General features: G+C 34.0%; 1 pseudogene; it reads right to left on the minus strand.

The window, feature by feature from the left end:
• Positions 1-331: 331 nt before the first annotated feature.
• Positions 332-2,941, minus strand: LOC137729811 (trihelix transcription factor DF1-like; annotated as a pseudogene).
• Between the last annotated feature and the right edge of the window lie 3,296 nt (positions 2,942-6,237).

Genomic DNA, 6,237 nt, shown 5'->3' on the forward strand with positions numbered 1-6,237 from the left:
AAGAACCATCTCATCCTACTAAAATAAAATCAGCCATTAATACACTGTTTAATGGTATTCTCCCTGCGTGTAAATGGAGGTTTTATGTTCAACTTTCACGAATGATTCATTGTGTGACTTGACCCAAATTTTTACCTTCTTGTAAAAAACTAAAAATAAAATTCGCGCTAAAGTTACTATTTTAGGACCTTATGTATTACAATATATAACTAATTGGGTGGTGGTTTCGAAATTTTCAACCTTAAAACCTGATCCACCTAGTTAGAGAGGATCATTATTTTGGTGCAAACCCACTTGATGGTTAATTGCTAGACTGAGATCAGTTGGGACCTGAGGAAAAATAATTCACTATCCTTTTTATCTTATTTTTTGTATGTGCCTTTACAGTCATGTGTTGGGATAGTATTTGGGATTGACATTTTATGTCAAATGGATCTGAAGAGTAAAAACAAAGAGACTTAGTTATTCTATCTCACTCATCATGAATCCACCATGTCCATTGATGACTCTTTCTAGTTGGTTACCATCTCCATCTGGTCATCATTCCGATCTTCTTCCTCTGTACTCTCTCCATCTTCGTTGTCTTCATTTCGATCCCCATTTTCCCTTTCGATATCTTCAATTGCTGGCTGGTCTGGCTGGACATTGATCAATGGCTGCATTGTTTCAGCATTGGGCTTCACCACATGACCAGCATTATTCTTATTGTTCTTTTTACAGTGCAAGATGTCCAGCTGGTGAAAATATGGACATGTTTTTGAATCCTCAGACCGTGTTTTGCTGCTCACCTTCACCTTCTTGTAGTACTTGTTGATGTTCTCCCACTTCTCTTTGCACCTCTTTGCACTCCTATTGTATCCGAGCCGCCTCATCCCCGCCGATATCTCCTCCCAAAGAGACCCCTTAGGCCCGGCTTCTTGGTACTTCACGTCAAGATATGTCCTCAAGTTTATCAAAGCTTCAACTTCAACTCTCGGCCATCTTGTGGATCCTCCAGGAAACGGACTTTCACCGTTATTTAGTTTCGGAACATGAAAAGTACTACTTGTGATCACTGCCACCGGAGCTTGCAGCGGTGGTGGCATTAGTACTGGCAGTGGATGGGGCCGTGATGATGGTGCCTCGAGTGCTTGAATATTTGTCGAGTTTTGTTGCCCCAAAAACTTTTGCAAGAATTCAATTACCGCGGCATCTTGTGCTGCTGCTAATGATCTTTCTTGGGCTAAAATTTCGTGCTCTTTACTCATTCTTGCCATCTCTTCCTTCCTCCAAGCTGCTTCTCTCACCATTCGTTGGTGCTCGCACTTCGCTATGGCTTCTAAGAATTTCTCCTGCAGCTTCTCTTGCTTCTCCAGCACGTCCTTGGTCAGCCTTCTGAAGAAGTACTTCCACTTCATTTTCCTCTTGTCACGGGGTTGAACTTGAAACTCTTTATCAGAGGCAGACGAGGAAGTAGAGCTCAAAAAAAGATTGTTTGTTGCCGAGTTCGGCTTGAAACCATTAATATTTTGCTGAGAGAGATTGAGAGGTGATTTTGTAATGTGTGGTGGTGAAATTTGAGGACAATTTGGAAGAGAACCATTTGTTGGGGCCATGATGCTTGGCGTTGAAGAAAGAGGAAGAGTGGTAGTGGTGACATGAGGAACTACAAGACTAGGGTTGTTTGGATGGTTATTGTTCATGGTTGGCCACAGGACTACTTGAGGTTTTGCTGGTATTATTGTTGATGAATGGTGATGATTTTGATGATCGAAAGCTTCAAGTTCATCGAAAAATCGATAAGTTTTTCCTTCTTGTTTTTTAGACCGGCCTTCTTTGGTTCTCCTGTGGTACTTATACACATTCTCGAATTTCTCCTTGCATTTCTTAGCGCTTCGGTAATAACCAAGCTCATCTAGCTTTCTACAGAGATTAAAAATAAAGATTAGATAGAAAAAAGCTCATGGACTGCTGTAATTTTATTTTTTATTAAGTCGGATCATCTCGTAAACTCAGTAACAAGGGGGAAAAGAATATTTACAAGAATATGAACACATTGGTTAAAATAATAAGATCAAAATTCCATAAGGAAACAACAAAATCTGGTTTCATCTCCACCTTGCAAGCTACTTCTACCCTTTTATTTTTAAATTACCTTAGCCTCCTGATTAAAACTATGGCAACCCTTGTACATAATTTGGGTCATCATTTGCTTTTTTTTTTTTTTTTAATATCAATTAACAAAAAAGAAAATACAGGAGACTTAAGAAAACAGATTACCCCTGTAAAATACGAAATTCAAATCCTAAAAATTAACAAAACCACCCTTTAATCCGAAAACAAATAACCAAACTAGCTATACCTAGATTGCCTGCAAAAGTACGTATGAACTTCTTATGGATAAAAAAAAATCGAAATATTTGTAGAAGTTTGTAGCTTTAGTATTAAGAACATTTACTCCGACTCTAAGGCTAAAGCTCTAACCCTCTGGCCTCACTTGCAACCCAAAAACAAATTATAAAAGAAAAGAACAAAACACATTAAAAAAAAAAAAGAAGAAGAGTGACGATCGATCTCAGGTGAATAATTAAAGTTAAACAAGTACACAAACTAGCTAGCTTGTACTTTTTCGATCGAGAAGATAAATTCACCTTGAAACATCTTCCCACAATGGAGCTTTGAGACTTGAGTCACGAAAAGCGGCATCCATTTGAGACCGTATTTTCAGAAGCGCCACCGTTTCTTGTCGAGGCCATCGGTTTCGCCCATATAAGCTCCGGTGACCCTTGTTTCCCTCTTGAACTGAATTTGACAAGACGTCTGTCGTTTCGGATTCTTGCCTGCCTTCACGAACCACTTCTGCCATGGTGCCCGCTTCCCCGCCGGAGCTCCGCCCTGATGATGCTAACATGGTTGATCAGTTGTCAGGCACAGGAAGCGCAGGCATCTGCGTAGCGCAGTCAGAGTTGAGAAATATGTGACAAGAGAAAGGTGAAATTCTCTCTTGAGTTTTATGAAGGAGGGATTATATATCTATGTTTCATTTTTGGAATTAATTAACTTATTGTGGTGGCTTTTGCCTGTCAATCTCAATAATCCATTCTTTTTATCAATTAACAATTATCAAATTTAATTGTGCACATAAGCTAGGGATTCTTCAGTTATTTTTGGTTGTTGTGGGTTTAAAATGTCCATCACAGCTCATTTGGTTCCCTTCACACATGTTCTTCTTAGTAATTATACGAGTGATAGCAAGGTATAACCTACCATATATTAATAAAAATACGACATTGTATCACTCGAATTCTTAATTCAAAATATACATTCAAGTAATAATTTAGTTTACCATTAAACGTAAATGTAACTAAAATATGAAAAATATAGTTTATTGCATCCCAAGTTTGTTGTATATACTTGTACATATATATTTACATGTTATACGATCGTATTCAAGTATATAGAATAATGAGAATAAAGTATATTTTTTTATACAACAAATATTCTACACTTAAATCAATCAAACTTTTAGCTTTAAAAAAGACTTTTTAACTAAAATAGTCTATCTTTTTTGCCTTTGAGATTTAAAATTGATAGAAATGATTTATGAAATTATTCACTGTTAATCACTTTAGTAATTTCGTACAAAATTTACATTAAATGAGGGTATTTGTCAAATCACCCCTCCAATTGGACTTGTGGGTTCTTCATAATGGGATTTTTTTACAAAATGATTGACACTAAACAATTTCATAAACATTCCTATCGATTTTAAATTTTAAGAATCAAACTGAAAAATTATGATAATTTCATGAACCATTTTAATTTAAAAGTCTTAAAAAATTAAAATTCAAATGAATTATGAGAAGAGAGATCCAAACTACAATGCAGAAACTCGAGGGCATCGCGATAGACAAATTAAATAAGTCAAGGTCTAGAAATAAAATTGTTTATTTGAAATGATCATATTTATCAGTAGGAGTGACATCAACAGCTGCAGATAGAGCCGAGAGGATAATAAGTTGGCCCATTTGTAGGTCAGCTTTGGCTATTGTCTCTTGCCCTCTTGGGGGTTCGGTTTCGGAATTCGGTGGTCGTTCCGTAAACAACGTAGCTGCAATGACTGAGTTGCCCCCACCCATCAAACGTGGCACCCATTGACCATTTTAATCATGCAGGCTAATATGCAGGGAATAGGATCCTCTTTGGATTCTTTTTGTTGATATCTGGAAGATCAATCAATCGTGTCCGTTTATCATATATTGTTTGGCTAAAATTATTTTAAAATTGAATATAAATAATATTTAATAAAAAATAACCATACGATATATGATGAACAAACACGATTGATTAATCTTTAAATCCTCATAAAGAGGATTCTTATTCAATATGCAGGCACTATTCAATACGGAAATGACCAAATCAATTCTGTGATATTGTCTCTGTAATAATTCAGATTCTTTATTACTTGGTACTTCTTGTGATGCCCAAATTACCCTTGGTTTTGAAAACTATTCATTTTCTTTCCTCAACTTTTGGGAGAAACTTTGGCGGTGGTCAGACCACATGACCCAGACAAAAGTCGGCCATTGACAAGTTTTTATTTTGAAAGTTTTAACGAAAAGTTTACGGTACTGTTCATTTTAACGAAAAATCACATTTTTACACTAAAAAGTCAATCTTGGTACTATTCACTTTACCTTTTATTTTGTTCTTATCATTAAAACTCAAAGTTTTCAAACCATTTTTATTAGTTTTCCTTTTTATTTTCTCTTCTAACTAATATCAGTATATCTGGATGAGAAAATTTAATATTATAAAAAAAATTAAAATAAAGGTAATAAAAATGGAGAAATTTTATTTTTTTTTAATTTTTAAATTTTCTTAGTTAGTTAACTTAAAAGAACAATGAAAGTTGAATGTAAATTTTTTTTATTTTAACTTTTTTCTTAAAAATTTGGAAATGACACTTATATACATGAAATTTTAACTTAGAAATTAAAGGTCTCAAATTTCAAGTTATTTTTTTCCACATAGAAATTCTAAATTTCTATTTTATGACCAAATAAAGGAATTGGTACAATTCAATTTGTAAATCCTGGCTTTGTCAAAATTTTAATTTTTTTTCTTATTCAAATATAGTATAAGTCATCCAAAAAATAATGGGTGGTGCTATTCACATACTCCTCCTTAATTTATGGCCTTTGATTTTATTTCTTTTTGTAAATTTATTCGATTTAACGGCTTAAATTTGAGAAATTGAGATTGGTTAGGTTGCAACCTGCCATACATATTAATGGGATTGGAATTTTCATGGCTGAGCCTATGATCTTATAAACTGTCACGTTTTTTACAATTTATTTATTTTTTGGACCATTTATGTCATTTCCCAAGGCAGTTTTATAAACAAAATAAATAAATTATGCGAAGAAACAAGTACTTCATGTTTCCGATCCACATAAATGAAGAGGACGGTACCAAGACTTAGCCCTAGTTTGGGGCTGAAGTGATTCTGAAAAACAATAGCTATCAAAAAAAGTTGGGAGCTTTTTTATATTTGGTAAACATTCAGTTTCAGCTTTTTTTCACAGATTTGGATGAAAAAAAGCCAAAAACAGAAAGCTGCAAAACCCAGCTTTGAAAAACCAATTTTTTTTTTCATATCTGTTTTACATAAAAGTTTATCAAACACTATAATATTGTTTTTTTTTTTTTCAAAAGTACTTTTACAAAAAAGTTTACTAAACACTCTGCTGCTTTATTTCACAGCTATTTATTCTCACAGCACAGCAGAAACAGTTTTTTTTTTCAAAGCAAAATAATACTAAACCAGCCTTTAGTCTTACTACGATGAAATAGTTTTCTTATTAAATAGTGCATTGTGAAGTCTTTGAAACTATCATCTCGTTTGCTTAAAGAAAAATTGAACGAAATAACTAGCTAGGTCAGCAAAAGCATTTAACATGCGGCAGGTTTTCCATCTCAGATTTTACAGTTAATCAACTGGGACGTTGTGTTTGTTTCACATTCACTAGGTTTCACTAGATTAGACTAAATTAAATGTTAGAGTAGTCTGTTGTTTGTTTCTTGACCTGACTAGTTTTAATGGGATTAGTCCAGACTCGAGAAATTTTTAGTTATGACGAAAACACGAATAATACATTATATGTTTTTATGTAAGTGGTGGAAATTTTTAATTTTTAAATTATTAACCTTTTAATACACATATCTCATCATTTATATAAGGATACGTGATATACC

Source organism: Pyrus communis, chromosome 3 (genome assembly GCF_963583255.1).
Source record: "Pyrus communis chromosome 3, drPyrComm1.1, whole genome shotgun sequence".
In the NCBI taxonomy this organism is placed as follows: Eukaryota; Viridiplantae; Streptophyta; class Magnoliopsida; order Rosales; family Rosaceae; genus Pyrus; species Pyrus communis.